The sequence below is a fragment of the Neoarius graeffei genome, chromosome 15, assembly GCF_027579695.1.
Source record: "Neoarius graeffei isolate fNeoGra1 chromosome 15, fNeoGra1.pri, whole genome shotgun sequence".
NCBI classification, from domain to species: Eukaryota; Metazoa; Chordata; class Actinopteri; order Siluriformes; family Ariidae; genus Neoarius; species Neoarius graeffei.
The window spans coordinates 2,281,695-2,297,429 of NC_083583.1; positions in this window are offsets into that span (position 1 = coordinate 2,281,695).

The window sequence follows — 15,735 nt, forward strand, 5'->3', positions numbered from 1 at the left end:
CATTTCCCACAGTATCACATACGTGTGTATATCATTTACACACTGTTGCTCTAAATCTAAAGCTCTTTTTTTAATGTTTTTTATATATTGCCATACAAGAATGAAAATACAGTATTATGCAAACAGAAGTCAACACAAGCAATATTGGAACCAAAAATATTAAATTTTCTGAATAAATCGGTTGCTGTTGTGAATGCAGTATTGTACAGCATATAAGAAAAAAAGAAAGCAAAGTACACCAACCACCACATATGGTGATACAGCAACCAAAAAATAGACATGTATGAAAAAGTGTGTGTGTGTGTGTGTGTGTGTGTGTGTGTGTGTGTGTGTGTGTGTGTGTTGATGGGGAGAGCAAGTTGGGTGTGTATTTAGGATGAATCTCTCCTCCGGGCTGGGTCTGGCCACAATATTTCATCAACATCGCATGCTATATTTTCTCTTGCCAAACATCGAGGAAAGAATCGTCTTGTGTGGCGTATCCAACCTTGGATAGAAGCAGCATCAATGTCACCACATGCTTCCTCCATTGCCTGGAGAAGTGTAAGGCGGGCATAGGGACGATGATCATACACTTTCCAACGCCATGTTGAGAAGAATTTTTCGATCGGGTTAAGAAATGGTGAATATGGAGGCAGGTTGACAACAGAAAAATGGGGATGGTTGGCAAACCAATTTTGGACCAGCTGGGAGTGATGAAAACTGACATTATCCCATATAACCACAAATCTTGCCTGTTCTGGATTCTCTTCCTTTGGAGCAAGAATACCATGAATATTGTCCAGAAATGTTAGGATATGACCAGTGTTATAGGGGCCAAGTGTTGCGTGGTGGTGCAGGACACCATTCTGTGTTATGGCGGCACACATGGTGACATTTCCTCCACGTTGGCCTGGGACATTGACAATTGCCCTCTGTCCAATGATGTTTCTCCCCCTCCGTCTTGACTTTGTGAGGTTGAATCCCACCTCATCCACATAAATGTATTAATGGAGGATGGGGTGGGCATCTGTTAGAACCTGTGTCTGTCTCAGTTCAGATGCGTTGACGTAAGAGCGCTCTGGAGCAGGGTTAAAACAAACCACACGAGTTAAATCAATCTGGTTTATTCAAGCACTGCTCAGTGATACACAGAGAGAGCAGGGTTTATATACATCAGAAGCTTGCGTGACAAGATAAGTAAGGGGCTCGGGGGCACAAGGTCAACTCGCCAGATAAGGAGTCGTTTTTATTATACATGAAAGAGCAGACCATACACCCCCTAGAACAGGAGGAACCAGGAATGTGGTTTCAGCGAAACTAGAAGGTACAGAGAAAATAAAAGAGTATGTTCTCGCGATTATGCACGTTTACCAGGGTGTGAAAGGGTCATAAAGCTCAGGACAGCTATGCACGAGAACACACACAATCTTACAATCCCCTCTTTTATACTTTGTTTACAGAGTATAACTACAGTTTAGACTCTAACGTATTGACAGACATAACAAGACTGATTAGTATGTTGTTTAGCAGTCCAATTGGCAAATCGCCAAAAAACGTTGTCCTCGTGGCTGGCTTGAGCGGGATTCCCTGCTCCAAGCGCTAAGACCAATACCAGAAGGAAAGTCATACTGGTCACTGACTTTGTTCTTTCTGTGTCCACAGGATGTAGATAGTTGAAGGTAGCCCAGGCTCACGTGTCTTCCAGATTCCTCAGTTCAGAAGTCTGCGGGACGCACCGACCATCCCCTCTTTGTAGATCAGCCGAAACCGGATCACTCCGGATGCTGGAAAGGGGATCCCTGAAAAGGCCGTCAGCTATTGTCATAGCAACTTTCTGAAACACAAAAACCTGTTAAGCATCAACAATATAGATTTCTATTACATTGGAGCCTTCTTTATTCGACTGGCATGAATCCACTGTGGAAAAAGGTCAGTTAGTACAGCCGTTCGAGTTACAGCGAGCACATCCGTGGGTTCACTGTAGGGCGGTTCCTCCAAAGGAGCGCCTAATTTCGCAAATTTCTTTACCAACACTTTATCCCCTACCTCAAAGGGGTGAGTGGGTGCCTCAGGAATGGGAGGCTTTTTGGAATTTAGTCTCGTCCAGTACTCATCCAACACCCGCATGAGACCCACGGCGTACTCACTGAGATGTACATCAAGATCACTCGTTCCTATAGCCTGCATACCTCTGCGCCAGGGTGTAGGAAAAGGCCGGCCCATCACGAGCTCATACGGAGACAGGTTGTCGAGGGCCACTTGAGCGGTCATTCGCATGTCAGCGAGGACTAAGGGTAAAATTTGTACCCAGTTTTTAGTGCCGGTTTCTTGCATGGCTTTACGCAGCTTACCCTTGATTGTTCTGTTTGCGCGCTCCACAATGCCGGAGGATTGTGGATGGTACGGGATGTGGAATCGCCAAAGGATTTTTAGGTCCTTACATAGTTCTTGTGTCACCTTAGAGGTGAACGGCGTACCTTTGTCAGAGTCTATCCCTACCGGGAGACCATAACGCGGAATGATTTCTTGCGTCAATTTGTTTACCGCCGTGCGAGCGTCTTCTTTCCCGCAAGGGAAAGCCTCCACCCATCGTGAAAATTTGTCGACCATGACCAAGAGATACTTAAAGGGGCCCTGTTTTGGCATGTGAGTAAAGTCAATCTGCCATTCCTGGAACGGCGTGTCAGGTATGGGAAGGTGCTGATGTACCGCGCCTGGTTTAGATGGATTATTCTGGGCGCACGTTAAACATCTGTCTAGAATGTGATGTACATCGGTGTGTATTTTGTCGATGCAAAATATTTTGGATAAATCCTCCACTACCCCCCTTCGTCCGCGGTGAGTGGGACCATGAAACTCGCGGACGAGAAATGGAGTGCAATGTCTAGGCAAACAAAGGCGGCCCTGAGCATCGATCCGAACGCCGTCAGACGGCTGCGCGCCGCATGAGTCCCAGAAATGGTTGTCTGAGGCCGAAGCGGAGGCCTGGAGGGAGATCAAGTCAATGTCCGGAAGAACGGCACTAATCATACGGCTGGATGAGACCAGGGAGAGAGTAAGCGAAGGCGGAAAAACACCGGAGGCAGCCGCGGCTTTGGCAATGCGATCGGCGAGAGAGTTTCCCCTGATCTCAAAAGAGTCCCCAATACAATGAGCACGAGTCTTAACAATGGCTAAAGAGCGCGGGAGAAGACTCGCTGTAATAAGATCAGTAACAAGCGAAGAATGAGAAATGGGCTTACCGTCTGCAGTGGTGAACCCACGCGAAGCCCAAATCCGACCAAAGTCGTGAGCAACGCCGAAAGCGTAACGTGAGTCAGTGTAGATAGTGACGTCGGTGTCCTGAGCAATAACACATGCACGGGTTAGAGCGTATAGTTCGGCAGCCTGAGCCGAGGAGAAAGGAAGAGAAAAAGCTTCAACAGTTTCATCAGGAAGGCGGCACACAGAATAACCACACACGAAAACGCCGTCAGAGGGGCGTGAGCACGAGCCGTCCACAAACAGCGAATCACCTGAAAGTAACGGGGTGGAGCGTAAGTCGGGGCGGATACTTGTCTCGAAAAGAATGCTAGAAATGCAGTCGTGTGTTTCAGAAGGAAGAAAATCATCCTGTGAATTGAGGAGGCGCTGAAGCGCGTGCGCGAGAGAATCAAAGGAGGAGGAGGGCTTAACAGTAAGGTTTTCGGTGGCCAAAAGAATAGACTCGTATCCAGAGCGACGCTGCGCAGATAAATGCTGGGTACTGAGGTTCTTTAAAACGTGCACTACATCATGTGAGGTGTGGAGAACGAGCGGGTGAGACAAAACCAGCCGTTCAGCGTCCGTGACCATGACAGCACATGCAGCCACCGCCCTGAGGCAAGCAGGGAGGCCCTGTGCCACAGAATCAAGAGTTTTAGAGAGGAACGCACAAGGCCGCATACCCCCCCCGTGCTCCTGCGCCAAAACCCCAGACGCAGTTCCCCGCTGGTTGCACACATATAAATGAAACGGCAAACGGTAATTCGGAAGTCCGAGAGCAGGGGCCGAGCATAAAGCCTGTTTCAAGGCCCTGAAGGCCGTCAGCATCTCATCAGACCACACCAGGGGCTGAGTCAAAGGGTCCGAGTGCAGAATTGCAGAGCGCAGACACTTGTCATAGGTGGAACAGTCAGGAATCCACTGGCGGCAGTAATTGATAAGTCCCAGAAAAGCCATGAGGGCGTGTTTGGTGGCAGGCACCTGAGTGTCTAGGATGACCTGCACACGCTCGGGGCTGAGCCTGCGGGAGCCCTGGGAGAGATCGTGACCCAGATATCGAACAGTGGGGAGGCAGAACTGAAGCTTAGTTCGTGAGACCTTGAAACCTTCTTGCGCCAGAAGAGAGAGGAGAGCGAGTGTGGCTTTAGCGCAAAGGTCCTCGTCCTCCGCCGTTACCAGAAGATCATCCGCGTATTGGAGCACGGAGGAGCCCGAGGGGAGGCACAAACCGGCCAAGGCGTCCCTCACTACGGCTGTAAAAACCGCGGGGGAATCGACATATCCTTGGGGTAACCTGGTCCATGTGTACTGCTTTCCCCTGTGCGTAAAAGCGAACAGGGGCTGCGTGTCGTGGCCCACAGGGACGCTGAAAAAGGCAGAACAGAGATCAATCACAGAGAAAAACGCATGTTCACACGGAATCGAGGCCATAAGAGAGGGAACGTCTGGAACTAATGGGGCGACTGGGATAATTAACTCATTAATCTTACGCAAATCCTGGGTGAAACGCCACGTGCCGTTGGGCTTCTGCACCGGATTCACTGGGGTGTTATAAGGGCTGACACAGGGAACAACCACACCTTGCTCTAGGAGAGAACACAGAACATCATCAATGCCAGACAGTTTAGCTGGGGAAAGGGGGTACTGTTTTACATATACTGGCGAAGAGTGTTTAATGACCGCCTCGTAAGGGGTACAGTTAACAAAGCCCACCTCGTCCTTATGTTCCGCCCAAAGAGAAGCTGGAAGGTCAGAAAGAGAGGGTGTGAGGTGGGTAACGGCACAAGCAGCATTGAGAAGGTTATGGGGAAGAGAAAGGGAGGTGAGGGCAAGAGCAGCCGACGAAGTGTCGTCTGGTATGTCAACAACCATGTGTGAGCCACTAAAAGAAATAGAGAGCCCTAGGAGGCTCATGAGGTCCCGTCCAAGCAGGTTAAAAGGGCAATCAGGCATGCAAACAAAGGAGTGAGAAAACTTCAGTAAAGGATCAAGGGCACAAGTAACAGAAAGGGGGGGCGTGCAACTGGAATGGAAAGGAACCCCTTCTATTCCCACAGAGCTTACAGACCGTGTAGATAAAGGACCCGCATATTCCCTCCCCACTGAGGACATGGTAGCCCCGGTGTCGAGTAAAAAAGGATATTCAGTCCCTGCCAGGCATAAAACAATAGTGGGAAGATCTTCGTTAAGAGGGGAGCTGAATAAAAGATTTAACATAGCAACGGTCGGGGTTTCATCGCTCTGAGGGCAGCCCTATGGGCGGGCAGGATCTCTCTGCCCTGTGGGGCTTGAACCGGCGCGCATGACGGGTTTCTCGCGTTCCTGCTCATCTCGCTGTTTCGCATGACATTCTCTTATCCAGTGCCCCTCTTTTCCACAATAGTGGCACTTTCCATTTCTCCTCCCTCCCCCGCCGCGCGGTCCCGTTCGGCGACCCCTCTCCTGTCGTCCCTCCGCTCGTCCGCCCGGCACGACGGATAAACATGCTTTATTCGTTTTACAGTCTAAAAGACCATCGCTCTCCAGCGTGCGCACCCGCTCCCCGGCCTGACGGAGGACCAGATTATTCCGGTCACTCCAGTGATGTTTTAAAACGCTCTGTATTTCGGGGCGACAATTAGACAGAAAGGTGGACAAGAACATTGGGTTCGGGTTTGCCAAATCAAGTTCAAGACCTCCCAAATGTTGCCAAACTTCCCCAAAGCGCTTCCAGAAAGCCGACGTCAGCTCAGAACGCTCCTGTTTGCAATTAGTGACCTGTGACAGGTCTCTATTTGCTTGTTTTAAGGCGAGCAGGTATCGCGTCAATTGCTCACGAAGCTGCTGCAGTGCGTTCGGCGTGTCCTTCCAAAAGAAGGTAGTCACGGTGCGCCGACGCGGGCGACCGTCATCCCCTTCATACTCTTCCTTAATATTTTCAGCTTGATCATTGACGGGGGCGAGAACCTGAACGTTTTCTAACAGGGCTGTCTCATCATATGCGCCTCCTAATTTATTTTGCAGAATAAACCGGTAATCAGCTCCCGTAAGCTGACAATTACGAGAAACATTAATTAACTGATCAACAAAAAGCAAGGGCTTATCGGGTGACGGAAGAAGCGAGATGATGTCCTTAAGAGCCGACGGGGACGGGGGAGTTATATCAATACCACTGCGCTTTGCAACCCATACACAAGCAGCGTTTTGTGGCGGATAAGGACGCGAGCCGGCGTCTGGACCCACACCATCGGGATTATCCCAATCATCATCATCAGTGTCATCATCGGTGTCGTCACTGCTTTCTTCGTCTTTGCCGGTCTTGGCTGATGCAGGCGCACCTTTTATCCCTCCAGGGCGCTGCCCTCTGTCAACCGTGGGGGGGGGGGCACGCAGACACAGCAGCCAGGGACGGATAAATTTTAGGAATCGTTTTTACAGATGACGACGATTTACCAGTAGCTTTTCCGGTCTTACTGTAAGGCGGAGGTTTACTGTCTAACGAGGCTGGAGGAGCAGAAGGAGATTTAGATTTTCCCAACGCCGCCTCCACCGTTTCTGTAGTAACGGGCGCAGATCGAGGCTTCGGGATGGACTTCAAGACTGAACGGGGAGTATAGGCCTGTTTAAAATTATCCCAAATCTTCTTCATATCATACCATTTGGCATATCCATCCCGCATATACGGGCGATCCCAGCCGGGGTCCCTTAATCCCTCATAAATCATGCGATAGGCTGATGCAAGATAACCAGGATCGAATGTACCTTGACGAGGATAGGAAGGAATTTGAGGGTTGGCCTCAGTCCAACCTGCCAAATTATCGAGCCAGGGAGAAACATAATAAGCAAAACCGCACCTAGTCATCCATTCGGCCGGGGTTTCCCCTGGCGCAGGCTTAGGGAACGAGCTTCCCATCGTACAATGACAACAAACGGATCTGAAGAGGAACAGACAACAAATATAGTACAAATTTGTATAGCGCGCTCTTCCTGGACTCGAACCAGGGAAAACTGTCCTCCGTAGGACACTACGAAACTACTGCCAACCAGGTAGTCAATCAAACATGTCTTACCTGATTGAGAGTATCACGTCGGGGTCACCAAATTGTTAGAACCTGTGTCTGTCTCAGTTCAGATGCGTTGACGTAAGAGCGCTCTGGAGCAGGGTTAAAACAAACCACACGAGTTAAATCAATCTGGTTTATTCAAGCACTGCTCAGTGATACACAGAGAGAGCAGGGTTTATATACATCAGAAGCTTGCGTGACAAGATAAGTAAGGGGCTCGGGGGCACAAGGTCAACTCGCCAGATAAGGAGTCGTTTTTATTATACATGAAAGAGCAGACCATACACCCCCTAGAACAGGAGGAACCAGGAATGTGGTTTCAGCGAAACTAGAAGGTACAGAGAAAATAAAAGAGTATGTTCTCGCGATTATGCACGTTTACCAGGGTGTGAAAGGGTCATAAAGCTCAGGACAGCTATGCACGAGAACACACACAATCTTACAGCATCCATCTCCAAAATTCTCTGTATTGGACAAAAGAATAGATTAGGATACGCACAATACAATAGTCTGTCTCAGCAGGTGAAAGTCTGATGTACTGGCAGTGCTATGTACTTACCTCCACATAGTCACGCCGCAGGTTCTTGACTCTGTCACAGTTCCTTTCAAATGGGACCCTGTACAGCTGCTTCATCCGTAACTGATTCCTCTGGAGGACCCGATGTATCGTAGATAGACTAACAGCATCATCTCATCTCATTATCTGTAGCTGCTTTATCCTGTTCTACAGGGTCGCAGGCAAGTTGGAGCCTATCCCAGCTGACTACGGGCGAAAGGCGGGGTTCACCCTGGACAAGTCGCCAGGTCATCACAGGGCTGACACATAGACACAGACAACCATTCACACTCACATTCACACCTACGCTCAATTTAGAGTCACCAGTTAACCTAACCTGCATGTCTTTGGACTGTGGGGGAAACCGGAGCTCCCGGAGGAAACCCACGCGGACACGGGGAGAACATGCAAACTCCGCACAGAAAGGCCCTCGCCGGCCACGGGGCTCGAACCCGGACCTTCTTGCTGTGAGGCGACAGTGCTAACCACTACACCACCGTGCCGCCCCTAATGGTGATGATACACGGGGCAACTTTTTGGGCAATGTTGCCGAGCAATGTTGCTGGGCAATTGCGTTTTGACTCTTTTCTATTGAGATTGGGCAACATTGTTTCTTTCTGAATGGTTTTGATAATCTCTGGCAACTTTTTGAGATAAGCCAATCAGAACGTGAGTATCGAGTCATGTGACCTCCGGTGAGGTTCGGATCAGAAATTTCAAACAAATATGGCGGCCGCTCATCAGTGTCAGTGGAGTGAAGAGATGGAGAGACTCCTCATCTGTTTTTACGCCGGTAAGTTGTTATTTTAATATTCTATATGGAGGAATTTACCTCACCAAAGCTCTAAAAAACAACAGACAGCTTGATTAAATGGTCACAGCAAAAATTAAGACATTGATTTTTTTTTAGCTAACTGTAAACTGCCGTTGCTAACTGTTGTTGCCCATTGTTAGTTGCCCTGAAAAGTTGCCCTGTGTCTCACCTAGTTGCCCGTTGCCAGCAATATTGCTCGGCAACATTGCCCAAAAAGTTGCCCCGTGTATCATCACCATAACAGCATCAATATTGTTGAATATGGTGATGTCTTCCAAAATATGATTTTGAATCTCACAGATTCTAATGGCATTATTTGTCAAAACCATATTCACAACTGCAGTCTCCTGCTCTTGTGAAAATATACGACCTCGTCCTCCATGATGCTGTTGTCTTTCCACTCTAGAAAATTCAGAAATACAGTAGTACTGTAAGGGTGCTGTATAAAGTCAAGGTTGCACTGCCCTGTGACCATTCATACAGTGTAGTGCAGTAAAATGGATGCTTGGAGCTACAATAGTATACATGTATTTTACAGCTATGCAGGAATGGCTATTACATGTACATTACAGTACTGTTGATTGTTGCATACCTGTTCTCATTTCGAAAAGTTCGAATTATGACCGCCACTGTAAATTGACTCAAGTTGGGCTGGACTCTGAGTCCAGCCTCTCTCACGGTCAACCCATGATTGATCACGTGATCAATCAGAGTAGCCCTAATCTCATCAGAGACTATTCTTCTTGGTTCTTCGTCCCTTCCTCCTCCAACTCATCCTCGTCCTCTTCCTGCTCCCCTTCCAAAGTGTCCTCCACGAACCCGAACTCCTCGTCGTCCTCTGTGCCTTCCTCTGACTCCCCTGGCTCTCTCTGCATTGTTGTTATCCATTGTTCAAGACTGATAACTTGACCTTTACCCTGTTTATAGGCCTATTACAGGCAGGTATTGGTTGGTGCTCATTAAAGCAATTATTGTTTGCACATATGAGGACATAGTCTGAGGCACTGAGGAATAAGTGTGGCATTTTGATTGGTTGTGTTTGAAATAGGAAATCAAGTTACTTCCTGTTAGATTTTCATGTGTTAGGTAGAGAATTGTGTGTATTGATTTGCAGAAAGTGAGTAGCTAAATTGAAAACTGTGTCAAGGCTGAGAATTAGTTTATGGTTTTGCTGATTTGAGGAGGAGTTGTGAAGTTTGAGTGACAGAGTTTAGAAATAGTGTAATATATAAAGGTTTTGTGTGTAAGCAATTGAAAAAAACTGTAAACGCAGACGTCCCTTGTGACATCTGGGGGAGTTTTTCCTTGCCACCGTCGCTACAGGCTTGCTCATCGGGGATAGATTAGGGATAAAATTGGCTCATGTCTTGGGTCATTCAGATTCTGTAAAGAATGTCTATTGTTAAAAGCGCTATACAAACAAACTTGACTTGACAGGTTCCTGGCGGCTCCTACAGCACTGATCACACACTCCTCACATTATACCACTGGACCAGTTATACCACCTTCTGACATGTTCCTCAAGAACACAGGTGAACATGATCATGTGTGATTGTTTGAAGCTTTTAGGATTAAATCAGTTATCAAACAGCATGTTACACTTGTAGACACTCCTTCTACTTCACGGGCGGCACGTGTAGTGGTTAGCACGGTCGCCTCACAGCAAGAAGGTTCCGAGTTCGAACCCAGCAGCTGGCGAGGGCCTTTCTGTGTGGAGTTTGCATGTTCTCCCTGTGTCTGCGTGGGTTTCCTCCGGGTGCTCCGGTTTCCCCCGCAATCCAAAAACATGCAGTTAGGTTGATGTGGGATGGCCTTGGGCTGAGGTGCCCTTGAGCGAGGTACCGAACCCCTGACTGCTCCCCGGGCGCTCTGGTGTGGCTGCCCACTACTCAGTGTGCGTGTGTTCACTGCTTCAGATGGGTTAAATGCAGAGGATGAATTTCACTGTGCTTGAAGTGTGCATGTGACAAATAAAGGTTTCTTCTTCTTCTGTATTTGTAAGAATTAAGTCACTTCCTGTCTTAAAGTAATGATGGATGTTTTGCTTTACTTAGTTGTTTGGTTCTTGACAATATGGATTACCACAGTTGTGGATGGAATAGGGCTATTATATTATTCATATTTTCTTTATTCACTGTTTGATCTCAAATGCATTAAGAAGGTAAGAAACTTGTCCACTAATTACCTTTGTATGAGACACAGCTGTTAACTGAAAAGTATTCCAGGTGACTCCCTCATGAAGCTGGTTAAGAGAATGAGAGTAGTGTATAAAGAGTAATCAAGAAAAACGCTGGATACACTAAAGAATCTAAAATATCAAAACATTGTTTAACACTTTTTTGTTTACCACATAATTCCAGATATGTTCCAGATGTTATTTCATAGTTTTGATGTTTTCAGTTTTGTTTTCTCTACACTGTAGAACAATCACAATACAGAAACACCTGTGAATGAGTAGAGTCAGGGTGTACAAACTTTTGACTGTTGTGTGTCTGTATATATTATTCAATGGTACTGAAACAAAACACTATTCAAAACTATTTGAGATCACTGAAAGGTTTTTAAAGACTTTATTGGGACCCAGTTTTGTGAGAGAGAAGTAAACCTTGTGCTGAAGTTAAATCCTGTGATGGGCGTCGTTCTGCGTCTCTTCGAAGAGTTTCATTTCCTGGAACGTCGAATCCCAAACATCTGCACTCGAGCCACATAAAGCCCTGGTGCATGAAGACTGTTCATGTTGCCATGGAAACTTGTGATCGTTACCGTGCTTTTGACCTTGCGCTCAGCTCAGGTGTGTGAGAGTAAGAGAGAGACAGAGAGAGTGAGTGAGTGTAGAGGATTGGAGTTTGTAAAACAGCATCGACAGCCAGTGTAGAGGATTGGAGTTTGTAAAACAGCATCGACAGCCAGTGTAGAGGATTGGAGTTTGTTAAATCAGCATCGACAGCCAGTGTAGATGTAGCCCAGGCTATAGTCATATATGCACTGATCTGAATAAATACATTGATCTGAATAAATAAATAAATAATTTCATAACTAGTTAATTTATTTCTTTAAATAAATAGAATTAATCTTATAATAAATAGAATTCATCTTATGTGATTGAATTTGTTTATTAAAAAGTATCAGAGTTGTTAACCAGTCAGGGAATTCGTAGGTTATTAGTTGTGACCTACTGCTTCCGGGTTTCTCTCTTTCCCTGTCTCTCCTGATGGTGGTTACAGCACATATCCCACTCTCATACAGAAGTCACAAGGTCTATTGCCATCCGATTGATAAGAGTGTTAAAATACATTCTAAATTAGCTGGTGAACACTCGGAAATATTACTAAGCAAGTATTCGTTGATATTTTGTGACTGAGTTATATTGGCTGAGAGAGAGACATTGATGAACACCCAGACCAGCAGATGCTAATTGCGGCTAGCAATGCTAGTTCCTAGCCCACTCAGTGGTCAGGTTTTTTGGTAAGGTCTGAGTTGACCGCAACCATCCAAGAGATCCTCAGACTTACAAGATTTCCCAGTTATCAGACTGGGTGGCAAGCCAGACTTCGGACACTGTTGCACTGCTACGTCCATGAGAAGGTTCCTTCCATCACCGTGGTAGGATAAAAACTCAAACAAACAGTGGACACTGACACAGATACGGGCCCTAACGAACCAGAACAGACTTTGGGATTTAAAGTGTTTTTTTTTTATTTGTGCACACTTTATTATTTTCCATATATTGATATCATATTTCTCATTGTTGTACTACAGCATTCTTTTTTCCCTACTGGTAGTAATACAACACAACTACATATATATACAAATTATTCTCCGTCTCTTTATTGATGCTAAATCACTGGCTCTTAACAACCAAGCATCTTCTAGTATTGGTCCTTTATAGTTTTATTAATATTATTGATTATTTAATTGTATCCCATTTCCACAAGTGAGAGGTTGGTTACAGAAGTGGCGAGCCAGCCAGGAGCCAGTGATTGGGCATCAATACTGAAACCATAATCAATATGGACTTCATACAAAAGTCAGGTATTAAAATCCCAAATGCAGTCATTGTTAGTGGGGTGACCTTGGTAGCAGACCATGAAGAACAGGTCCTCGACTTCCTTAAGAGGTATGGCTCTATTCAGAGAGCCCTTTTTGTCGATGAGGTGTCATCTGAGTTTTACCCAGGGCTTTGAACCGGTTCAAGGAACGAAAACGAAAATCGGGAACTTTTTCTATTTCACATGGAACAGAAACGAAACCAGAAACTTTACTTTTTATGTTCCGGAACAGAAACGCTTATTAAAAATAATGGTAACCAGTTAATACCGGTTTTTATTTCGTTCCTCAAAGTTTCCGTAGCCTACAAATAAGTCATTCTTCTCCTGCGCAAGTTTCTATGACTCGCTGGGGTTCACTTCCTGTGTGACGTTCGCTGACTGAATGGAGAGAGCAGGAAGGTGGACTACTATCACATCTCCATTACTGAGTGTCTGAGCAAAGAAGAGCCTGAACGTTGCAACCTCCCTATTGGCTGTTTGTAAAAATGTATCAATTGTTGCCCTTCCCACGGGAATCATCGCGGGCTCGAGAGACGAGACCTGACGAGTTAGGTCGTTGGTAGCAGAACAAAATGTCTGGACACAAATCGGGTTTTCAGAAAAGGAAAGAAAATAAACGGAGGTTCGAAAATACAAAAAAGGAGGCAGAAAATGCAAAACGAGTTTTAAGGTAGGACAAATGGTTACTTTCTGAGGCAGCCCGCCGTGGCTGCAGGCTTTCAGTTGTGTCATTGAATGGTTACTTTTCTGAGGCAGCCCACCGTGGCTGCCTGCAGGCTTATTTATTATAGCCCATTTAGTTAAAATAGTTGATATAAAATGTTTATAGTTATGTGATGGTTGTCCTGATTTAGACTGGTGTGTTTTTTTTTTTTTTTTGGGGGGGGGGGGGGGGGGGGGTTGCGCGATGTTGTACCCGGGTCCAGATTAGGGCAGAACGGGCCCTGGCTACATTTAGTTTGTTTTATGTATGTATGTACTTGCATAGATGTGTACTTGGTCTTCCAATATGGCGCCTAACAAAATCTCGCGGCGCGGTGACGTCATGCGGTAGCCCTCTATAGGGCCTGACTAGCCTTTGGTAACACACTAAACGAATTATCTTTCATTTTTGGCACTTTTTCTGTTTGTGTAGATGGGAAGACATACTGAGAATCCAAATGGCCAACATTTGAAATAATAATTGTTTTGAATTATTTCTTGTCTTATTTAATGAAGGTTGTAATAGAATTAGCCTACATTTGGCTTAAGCTGGATGAGACAGACACATAATTTTATAGCCATTTGTTAAACAGCTGACAGGGAACGTAATTAACCGTTCCGGGAACGAAATTTTTTTTTCTAACTGGCTCGGGAACGTCTATTTAATGGTGGAACCCAAAACCGGAAACATTAAAATTCTGTTTCTGTTCGGAACAAACCAATAGGAAAAAAATTCTGGTTCAAAGCCCTGGTTTTACCAAAACCTGATTGTCGAGTTTTCAAGTGGCCAGGCCTTAGAAGGTTTAGAGCCACTTTTGCCACATGATTTAGTAGCGCAGGGTGAACCACGTGCTGTCTTTGAGATAAAAGCATTAGGCAATGTGTACACTGCTAAAGTAGCAAAGACAACACAGTTGTCAGCCAGTGTAGAGGATTGGAGTTTGTAAAGCGGCATCGACAGCCAGTGTAGAGGATTGGAGTTTGTAAAGCAGCATCGACAGCCAGTGTAGAGCGTGCTGCTGGGTGTTCTCTCTCTGTCTGTTTGGTCTAATGGCGTTCGAAAGTTTGAGTCGGCATCATGCGATTAAAATAGGTGCAGATACTGATATATCCACTGAGCAATGCAGTTTAGCCATAGGTCATGTTGTTGGTTATGGAAGTGTGTTTTCAGCTTCTAGAATGAATCGCTCCATTGTCCTGTTTTTGGACAGCGTTGAGAAGGTGAATGAGATTGTAGGTCAGGGCTTTATGATCAATGATAAATTTGTTAATGTTCTTTCACTTGTGACTCCTGCTAGAAGAATCACACTGTTTAATGTATCCCCATTTATAAAAGATTAGTTTTTGGAGCGAGAATTTGCAAGAAATTGAAAAATTCTGTCCTCAATTAAGAAAATCCCTCTTGGCTGTAAATGCCCGCTCCTAAAGCATGTCGTGTCATTTAGGAGGCACATTTACATGATTTTGAATGGTAATTCTGATGAACTAAATATGAAGCTAAATTTTCAAGTGGATAATCCAAATTTTCAAATGCACCGTCCAAAATTTTTTTTGGTTTGGAGTGGAAAAATGGGCAGGCAAAATGTATGCATGCCCTCCTTTCAGAGTCTGGTAGTCTTTCAGAAGACCCAGCAGAAATTCGGAAAATTGCAGTCAGTTTCTATGCCAGCCTCTATGCCAGTGAATACACTGGAAAGCCTGCTATGGAAAATGATTTTTTTTTTTTGAAAATGTTCCAAAGATTCCAGAGGAATCTGTTAATGACTTAGAGGCTGCACTTTCTTTGGATGAACTAACTAGTGCACTCCAGAGCATGGATTGTGGGAAGGCGCCTGGTGTTGATGGGTTGCCTGTAGAGTTCTACAGATGCTTCTGGCCTGATCTTGGAGAAGACCTGCTAGAAGTACTAAATGACAGCATTGATAAAGGACAGCTACCCAAGAGCTGTAAATGAGCTGTTTTATCTCTGCTTCCAAAGAAAGTGGAGGTGCATTTGGGTAATTGAGTGATCAATCTCATTAAATCAGTCTCATTAAATCTCGTCTCGTCTCGTCTCGTCTCGTCTTCTTCCGCTTATCCAGGACCGGGTCGCGGAGGCAGCAGTCTAAGCATGGAAGCCCAAACTTCCCTTTCCCCAGACACCTCGGCCAGCTCCTCGGGAAGAACACCGAGGCGTTCCCAGGCCAGCCGAGAGACATAGTCCCTCCAGCGTGTCCTGGGTCTTCCCCGGGGCCTCCTCCCGGGGGGACATGCCTGGAACATCTCCCCAGGGAGGCGTCCAGGAGGCATCCGAAAAAGATGCCCGAGCCACCTCAGCTGGTTCCTCTCGATGTGGAGGAGCAGCGG